Below are 7,494 nucleotides of genomic sequence, written 5' to 3' on the forward strand. Positions count from 1 at the left end.
TTCCCATTCATGGGCTATATAGAATTTTTTCCCTCACACATCTTGGTTAGTTCCACATCCCTTAACCATAGCAATCCAGCCATCATTTTCTTACTCTTAGTAAATATTTTAATTTAGCATTTTTAGCTGTTTTAATCTTTTGTCTACTATTTTGCTATAACTCGAGCCACATGATTATTTTTTGTTGATTTTTTATTCTATCATATTGTTGACATATGAGAATTTAAAATGGACTTATGCTTTCCTACACTTGAATTTCTCCACTATTTTTATGATTTTCTTAAAATTTAAGGATTATTGATTGAATTTCTTAGACAAGATTAATGTTAGAGCATTTATAATTGAACTTCTTAATTTACTCAAGGCCCATAAATAAGGCCCAATATGTATCACTATATTAATGTTAGGAACATTTGAGCTTTTTTTCTACAGTTTTTCATATTACATTCTCTCATATCATTTGTCTTCTTCTCTTTACCTTTTTCAAATTTTGTAGTTTTTCTCTAAATTCGTGCAATCTTCGTCTTGCATGATTGATCATGCATTATGCTACGGCAGCTTGAATCTCTACGATAATTTATTCTCTATAGTTCCGTGATTAATTAAAGATGAAGTATCGATCCATTTGACTTCGTGCTTTAATCGGTAAAATTCAAATCTTATAATTGAACTAGATTTAGGAAACATCTTTAATTAAACTTAATTCAATCAAAACTCGCCAAATTATACTTTGTAAGAAATTTTCCTAGATTGATCAATGCTTAATTAGTCAGTTTAGAATCAATTAAAGAATGATAGTCGATCATTTAATCTAAGTGGATAATTGGTCTATTCTAATTTAATTTAATTGTTTACCTCTCTTATTTTTATTTCATACTAATTTTATTTTTATTATGTTCAAACTGGAAGCAAATTCCCCACGCTTCTGTTTGACAATTCTAAAGGCTGGCTACACAGAAATGTGTCCTCATCTTCATCAAAGTTTAAACTTTATTCGCTTCTAGAGACGAGAGACATTTGGGAATTAAACTCACCTTAATTAAGTGAATGTAATCTAATAATGTTTTAAACTCTGTTTTGTTTAATTTATAACCTATTTGTGAAACAAGCATGAAGAGATTGTAAAATCTTCACAGAATCACAGAATTCGTCTAATCTTTTTCCATGCAACTTCATCCATCACGTCATTCTGCACTTCAATTCTCATTGACCAAGCATCATTTCCTTTTTATGCTCCCCTCAAATTAAACTTTTTGGTCATAAAATGCAGAATAAAGCAAGGTGCAAATACAAAAACTGCATCTTTTCTCAGAATCAAAATGTCAAACTATTTCAATGCCAAACTTTTGTTTTCGATTTATTACATACCATCTTTCAGCTTACAAAAACACTTGCAAATTGCCTTGCTTTCCACACAATAAAGAACGCATGTGTAAGGTAAGAATAATCATTTTGCTCAAGATGACGGAACGAAATCTTCCAGAACAACCATTAACAAAATTACTTGACATAAGAAATGAAAAATAATGCCGAAGAAGCACTTGGAAACAAGTATACGATCAGTACTTAAAAATATGTTCCACAGAAAAGATACTATGAAATTTTAACATGCAATCCATTATATTACAAAAGAACATGACCTAACCTACACAACAAATATTGTCTGTAAACCTACTTCCTTTCATGTTACACCCCATTCTTCCATCATACGGCTCCTGTCCAACAATCCAATTGTGTTCCTGATCTTCAATACAATGTCTAATGTTTAAAACTTGTAAAAGAAAAAGGATTGCAGCCCTTATGGTCATCAGCAAAAGAAGAAAAAGAAACAAGTGAAAGGAAAATGAAGAACAATGAGCAGCCAAAAACTACACCTTACAATCTTACAACTTGCCCATGCCGTTGAAAAAAGTTTTTTTTTTTTTTTTTCAGAATAAAGATCAGTTCAGTTAGAAGAGAGCGGCATCTCCAATGAAACAAGAGGCTAGAAATGAGAAGGCTATCTATTGATCTCACCACCTTGGACTTGTGATGGGGAAAAACCCTGAAGGAGACAAAGGAAATATCCCAGGAGAAAGGGGAGGCTGCTGCCCGGGGCCAAAAATCCCTGACTGCCCAAAGGGCGAGAAAGGAAAATTGGGAGTAAAAGGAGATGGAAACTGAATGCCAGGGGACAGTAATGGAGGATAAGCAGATTGAGGAGACAGGAAATTCATGTAGCCATTTGGTGAAGGCAAGGGAAACTGTGATGTTGGAGAAGGTAAAATAGGAGGTCCATTTGTTTGTGGGGAAGGAACACCGTGATGAGGAGGAGGAGGAAGAGGGTTCAAACCATTGACAGGCACAACAACAGTAGCATTTAATAATCTTGGAGAAGGGAACATAGGATTATTAGAAAGCAAAGCAGAAGGTCGAAGAGGTTGAACTTGGGTTCCCTTTGAACCTGGATCTGTTAAAGAATGTTCAAGGTATCTGACGTATGCAGAGATTGGAGATTCGGCTGCATTAGGTTGTGGAAAAGGGTTAGGTGATGGTTGTCTAAACTGAGCAGGTCTCGGTGCCAAGTTGTTGTTACTGTACGAAGCAGGCAATGGAGGCCTCACATAAGGTAAAGGAGGAGGCCTAATCTTCTGCAACCTCATGCTTTGAGGTTTTGGGGAATTGCTCTGAGGAGGTTTTGATGGAGGATCCTGAGAGGGAGACCCTGTAAGTTGCTGAACAATATCTCTGAACTCGTTCTTGCTTATGTTGTAAACGTGAGGCTGAGGTTGTTGTTGTTGCTGTCTAGCCCCGTTAACGTTGTTGTTGTTGCCATAATTGGGCTGATGTAAAGGACTCTTTCTAATGTTTTTTCCCGTTTTGTTCACTCCCAAACCGTCATTATGCCTGTTTTTTGAGTTATCCATTTCCCTATAAATAAAGACAAACTCAAGTTCAGAAACTCTTGCGAGGACAACCTGGAATTTGAGAACTAAAAACAGAAACACCAATCAGAAAATCAAGCTCAAAGTCAAACCGAACCGTGATCGTTATCGATCATAGGCATAACACCCCAAATGAACCCCAGAGAGAACAGAGAACGTACCCTTTTGGGAAGATTGACAAAGCCAAAGAGGATCCTCTCAGCGGATCGAGAGAAGAGGGATTTCAGAGCGATGGAGAAAAGAGTTGAAAAAAGATTGGAACTTGTCGTGAGGGTGTAATAGTAATGATGAGACTTTGAAGAATGGGAAGCCTATAAGAAATACGAAGACAGAGAAGGACACAAAATGTTATTTTATTTGATAGGAGTTTCGTGATGAGTCATCAGTAGAATATGGAATTGACATCGAATGGTTTTTTCGGCCATGAAAAAAAAACTATTAGGGAACCAGATTAATGTGAAAATATGTCATTAAGGTGAATTAATTAAGAATAAAAGTGATAATGACCATTTCCCTGTTTGAGAAGTGCAAAAATTCAATAGAGAGAGTTATTGATGTGTTAATTAGTAGTGGTAGTGAGATGAGAAGTCTTAGATTCCATTGGATATGTTGGTCATCTTTACATTCATTGGCACTGAAGTCAAGTTATCACAGTGGATTAAGATGTGTATAGATTAATAATTAAGATAAAAAAGGATGCAATTTCAGTAACAAAATGTTATAGGAACGAATAGTCAATGTCTTTTAAGACGTTATATAACGTGCCCTACTATTCTAGAATTTTTTTTGGTGTAATTGGGAATAAACTTATTTTTGTTAGTATTATGTCAATTTAATATTTGCATTTAGATTTTATATGTAATACCTAATTTTTTTTGTCCGAGGAACATCTACACTCGGTATCTCTTTATATTCATTTCTATTTTAAATTATAATATTTTCGTCCACTTTCTATTTAAAGTTTGAACTATATTATTTAAAATGTGTATTATATATATAAAAATTAATTATTACTTATATACATCCAATCAATACTGAAATTCGTTACATAATGGATGAATTCACTTGATATAAACAATTTATTTAAACATGGTATATTGATACTTAATTTTTATCTATCATAGTTGTCTTGAGGTGACCAGACAAATAAAATTGTTACACTGATGATTGTTTAAAAGAAAGGGAAAAGAATAGCATTTAAATCCTATAAAAGTGAACTTTATAATATATTAGTTAATTAGTTAAAGTTGAGGTTTGAAAATGAAAACAGTAACGTGTGAACTGGGAACTAGGGTAGGCAAGAAAGACTGGGTCAGACCGCGGAATCAACGCTGGTTTTGGCGTCGGTTCAATTTTGACTATCAGAGTGGGTTCATTCTGGGAGATAAATCCTTTTATCCTAACAAATATGTATTCCTCGACCTTTCAAATAACTACAAAATCAATTTTAAACATTATAATCCATTATCCAAAATTATCAAATATACATTTAACCGTTAAATTACATCAATGCATTTTTTTTCTCTGGTTAAAAACACAGTTAATCCTTTCATTTAAACTTTTTTAAATGAAAATAAAAATCACATCGACAGAAGAAAATACCACGTTAAAAGGATTCCTTCTAGATTTTTCTTTTGCAGACATTAATCTACAAAAATAATGTAATACCTTAAAAGTTGATTGATAAATATAAAACAAAACAAAAATGTATATATAATAGTTTTTATAAATTTTATTTTTGTTATACGGATTAGAAGTAATTTTGGTAATTATTGTTTTAGAATTTTTATGATTTAAAATTATTATAAATTATAGCACATGACTATAGAAGAATCTAAAGGCAGCGTAAGTTAAACGTCCAAACCGTTTAAGAGTGAAGTTCCGTCCAAACACGGCGCAATCAGCAGCCTGAGCTGAACTTATATTTAGACAAAGTCCAATTTTGGTTGGTAATTTTGACTTTGGTGATTCGTCTTATAGCAAATCATTATTTTAGTTATAAAATGATTGTAAATTATTGTTTAATTTTGTCTTCTGAGGCTGATGTGATTGCTGTAAGAAATTTTGTAATACATTTATTTATTCTTCAATTATAAAACCAATTACATCACTTAATAATGGTAGAATATACTCCAGAGTTCTGTTTTTACAAGTTTGTTGCACGTTGTTCTCTTTCCTTGTTCATAAATTTTCTATAAAAAATTTGCTAATTTCTAAACCGTGTTTCGTGACAAGTGTGTCGGAACCAAAAGGAAATAGAAGATGATGTTCTGCGTAAGTTTCTCTCTCCAAGGCTACAAAATAAGACCATAATAATAATAATAATATATTATTATTACATGTTTACTTTTTTTCATCCAAATAAATATTTTATCACACCCAATTCAAAAACGTGACTCTCAATTTTCTCAATTCAAATTAAGAAATGTGATCAAATGTTTATTTGGGTGTACAAATAATTTTAAGAGAAATAAATAAATATTTTTTTACAAATTATAAATTTCAAAATAGAAATATTTTCTAAAAGGATCATATGTTATTTAAATATATACTTTGGTTTAGTTTAAGAATTAACACGTATTATTGTTTTTAAAATATACTTTTAGTAGCTTATAAACTTTGACACAAATTTAAAATTTATTCATAAAATATAAAATTTTAACATATTTTAATTTTCAAACTTAAAACGTTAAATTTTTTAACTTGTTAAATTAATTTTTTTTAAATTAAAAATTTTCAAACCGAATTTCAATTTCATCAAAATTAAAAAATTGAAAACATGTTTTTTTATAAAGAAATCCATGGTATTGCAATATATGAAAATTTGGGCCCTATAGAGCACTGATACAGCAATGTATAATTCTATCCTGAGTGCTTCATCCTACACCTCCAACATCTCATCCTGCACCTCCAAAAATTCCATTTTTAACCTTCTGACATCCTGCACCTCTAATTTTTAACTTTTTTCTCTTTCTTATTAAAGATATTTTAATAACTATCTTTTTATTTTCTTCTCTTTTTTATTAAAGACACTCTACACCACCTTAAAATTAATTCTAATTTAATTTAAAATTTAAATATTATTTAATATAATTTTATATTTTAATAATTATTAAAATATGATTTATATTATAATAATAGCTATATTAAAAAATTAAAAATCAGTTTTGTTTTTTATTTAAAATTTAATCAATATTTAATTTAATTAAATTTATAGCATTATTTATTATATTTTTATATTTTAATAATTATTAAAATATGATTTATATTTTTATAATAGTTTTATTAAAAAATAAAAATAATAATAACTAAAATAAGAGTAAAAGTAATAAAAGTAAAAATTATATTAAAAATCACATTTAATATATTTAAATATATTAAATTATATCAAAATATTAAATTAAATTAAATAATTATTAAAATTTAAATAAAAAGCAAAATTTTAAAAACGTTATCGGATATTGACGTCCGATAAATTTATAATCGGATATGGATATCCGATAAATAAATTTTTCTAAAATTTTGATGTTTATTTCAATTTTAATAATTATTTAATTTAGTTTAATATTTTAATATAATGTATTTAAATATATTAAATGTGATTTTTAATATTATTTTTATTCTTATTTTAATTATTATTATTTTTAATTTTTAATAAAACTATTATAAAAATATAAATGATATTTTAATAATTATTAAAATATAAAAATATAATAAATAATGCTATAATATTTAGTTAAAATAAATATTGATTAAATTTTAAATAAAAAGCAAAACTGTTTTTCGATAACAAGTTTTTAAAAATTTTTGTTTCTATTTACAATTTAATAATTGTTTAATTTATTTTAATATTTTAATATAATTTAATATATTTGAATATATTAAGTCAAATTTTATATTATTATTATTATTATTTTATTTTTATTTTTATTTTTTTATTATAGTTATTATTATAATATAAATCATATTTTAATAATTATTAAAATATAAAATTATATTAAATAATATTTAAATTTTAAATTAAATTAGAATTATTATTAAGGTGGTGTAGAGTGTCTTTAATAGAAAAAGAGAAGAAAATAAAATGTATTTAATTAGAAAGAAAAGAAAATTAAAAATGAAATTTTTAAAAAGGTTGGAGGTGCAGGATGTCAGAAGGTTAAAAATGGAATTTTTGGAGGTGCAGGATGAGATGTTGGAGGTGTAGGATGAAACACTCTTCTATCCTTACTTCCTGCTTTCCACAATTTCTTTCCACACACCTCAAATTTTTTTAAATATCCGTAAGTTAAATTTGTTTTGGAAAATGCTTTCCAAAATACATGAAATATGTTAAATAAAATACTTTGAAACAAGTTTTCTTCTATATTTTCTCTTTTCTTCCTTTTGCAACGTCTTCTCTCTCTTCTTCTGCAGCAACGGTACGCCAGTGATGATATGCAAACAGTTGCAGAGATAACGTGGTGTGATAAGAGATATTTAAGTCTTTTTTTAATATTGTGAAAGTAGTTAATAATTTTGAGATGCAGGAAGCAATAGCCACAATTCTATTAAGAAAGAAAAATTGATG

At 28.3% G+C, this 7,494-nt stretch overlaps 1 pseudogene across 1 annotated transcript; it reads right to left on the minus strand.

Annotated features, from left to right (window-relative positions):
* Positions 1-1,541: 1,541 nt before the first annotated feature.
* Positions 1,542-3,244, minus strand: LOC124822120 (protein HAIKU1 pseudogene; annotated as a pseudogene). Its single transcript, XR_015783656.1, has 2 exons — positions 3,086-3,244; positions 1,542-2,910 (listed from the first exon to the last, which is right to left on the minus strand). The product of XR_015783656.1 is annotated as a protein HAIKU1 pseudogene (transcript).
* Between the last annotated feature and the right edge of the window lie 4,250 nt (positions 3,245-7,494).

The sequence above is a fragment of the Vigna umbellata genome, chromosome 1, assembly GCF_029865625.1.
Source record: "Vigna umbellata cultivar VRB3 chromosome 1, Vumbellata_1.0, whole genome shotgun sequence".
Lineage (NCBI taxonomy): Eukaryota > Viridiplantae > Streptophyta > Magnoliopsida > Fabales > Fabaceae > Vigna > Vigna umbellata.